The 2,248-nt window shown below is 51.2% G+C and overlaps 1 non-coding gene across 1 annotated transcript; it reads left to right on the top strand.

The window, feature by feature from the left end:
* The first annotated feature begins 557 nt into the window (after nt 1-557).
* On the top strand, nt 558-697 carry LOC116563069. Its single transcript, XR_004274205.1, has one exon. It is a non-coding gene; the product is annotated as a U4 spliceosomal RNA (small nuclear RNA).
* Nucleotides 698-2,248: the final 1,551 nt, after the last annotated feature.

A 2,248-nucleotide genomic window follows, 5' to 3' on the forward strand; every position in this document is an offset into this window, starting at 1 on the left:
CCTCTATAGTTCTGAAAGCTGCTGAGTCCTTTGATCACACATGATGGGACTGGTATACCTACAATCAAACACATTTTTAAAACGTCTGTGGTTTAGAATTCCCACCTCATTTTTCCATGGAAAAAATTATTATCTTTTATGTCATAGTGCACTTAAAAGTTGGAAGTTAAAAGAAATATGATACTGTGCCAAACTAACATCTGTGCGTAGGATTGTTCTGTCAGAAAACCCTCTCCCAATTCCCCTGCAGGTCTTCAGGAATCCAGATCTCCCCAGAGATCTTTGTGCCCACAGGTGGCACCTCCAGAGTGGAGAAGAGCCTTTGTCAAGAAGGCAAGCAGAGGGAGGATGAGAGGGTCCTGCAGGCAGAGCTGGAATCGACTTCCACTCTGCCTCCTGCAAGCTGTGTGACCCAGAGTGAACGTTCTCCTTCCTTTGGGAGCCTCCATGTTCTTAGATTTGGAGCAGGGTGGTCACACTGACCTTGCAGAGTTCTGAGAATCAGAGACAGAACACGAAAAGCCTGGAGAACATTCTCGTAAGAATAGCTGTGACTTAGCTTTGCGTAGCAGTAGCATTGTAGCCAATGAGGTTTATCCGAGGTGCGATAATGGCTAATTTAAAACTTTTCCAATACCCCGCTGTGACAACTTGCAATATAATCGGCATTGGCAATTTTTGACAGTCTCTACGGAGACCGAGTATATATTTAAAACTCAGTCTCCGTAGAGACTGTCAAAAATTGCCAATGTCGATTACATAAGAATGTGGATCCACATAGACACCCCTGTGTCAGAAACATGCTTCTTTATTACTGCATAGTGACTCTGTCTTCCCTGGGACAGGCCCCCAGCCTGCCTACATTTGCAGACAGACACAGTGGCATGGGGACAACAGTTTGTCCCCATGGCTTGTTTTCACTCCCCTGCTGTCAGCAGGACTTGGTGGAATGGTTGCTTTATGGCACTGATGCTGCCATTTAGAAACCTGAAGAAGGGGAAGGGGCAAGGGACGGCCACCTGCAGCATCAGGTGCAGCTTGTGTGCGTATTGGTGTTTTTTCTTTCGTGTTAAAAGATTTCCAAACATTTCCTCCTCTGCTTTGCAGGTCAACATGGCTGAACGGGAGCCTCGTCCTCTGTCAGAGTGGCCGAACCTACCCTACCTCATGGCTGGCCCTTCCAGACCATTGATGGGCTGCCAGGCACCTCCTCCACCTGCCGGTCCTCTGGGGCCTCAATCACTCTCTGCAACTGAACCTTCTCTAGAACCTCTGATACCTCCTCCACTGGAACAACCTTTGGAGCCTGAAACACCTTCTCCACCTGAAGGTTTCCTGAGACCTCAGACACCTCAGCCATGTGAGTTTCCTAAGGGACCTCAGCCACATACTCCAGTCGAGCGTCCGCTGGAACCGCAATCACCTCCTGACCTTGAGTGTCCTTTGGAATTTCAACAACCTCCGATACGACAGTGTCCACCAGGACCTCAACCACCTCCTGAACATGAGTGTGCCTTGGAAGATCAACAACCTCCGATAACTACAGTGTCCACTGGGACCTCAACCACCTTCCAAACGTGAGTGTCCTCTGGAACTTCAACAACCTCCTAAAGCTGTCTCTTTCCTGGGACCTCATCCTCCTCCTGCAGGTGTCTCTCCTGCAACACTTCATCAGCCTCCTGCAGCTGTTTGTCCCCCGGACCTCATCTTCCACCTGCAGGCGTCTGTCCCTCAGGACCTCATCCACCTCCTGCAGGCATCTGTGTTCCGGGACCTCATGCACCTCCTGCAGGCTTCCATCCTCTGGGACCTCATTTTCCTCCTGCAGGTGTCTGTCCTGCAATACCTCATCAACCTACTGCAGCTTCTTGTCCCCTGGGACCTCATCTCCCTGCTGCAGGTGTCTCTCCTCTGGGACCTCAGCAATTTTCTCCTGCTCTGTGGTCTGTGGGACCTCAGCCTACTCCTCCACTTAGCAGCCTGTTCAGCCTCAGCCACCTCCTCTACCCGGGTGGCCTGTGGCCCCTCAACTACCACCTCTACATGAGTCACCTCGGGTACTTCAATAGTCTCCACTCGTGGCCTCTGGGACTTCAGCCACCTTCTCCTGGGGCTCCTGTAGTATATCAGCCACCTCCTCTACATGGCTGGCCTCTGCCATCTCAACTGAGTCCTTCACTGCAGTGTCCTCTGGGACCTCAGCCACCTGCTATACCCATGTGTCCTCCAGGACCGTGACCACCACCTC

The sequence above is a fragment of the Sapajus apella genome, unplaced genomic scaffold, assembly GCF_009761245.1.
Source record: "Sapajus apella isolate SASKATOON/1434 unplaced genomic scaffold, GSC_monkey_1.0 scaffold33, whole genome shotgun sequence".
NCBI classification, from domain to species: domain Eukaryota; kingdom Metazoa; phylum Chordata; class Mammalia; order Primates; family Cebidae; genus Sapajus; species Sapajus apella.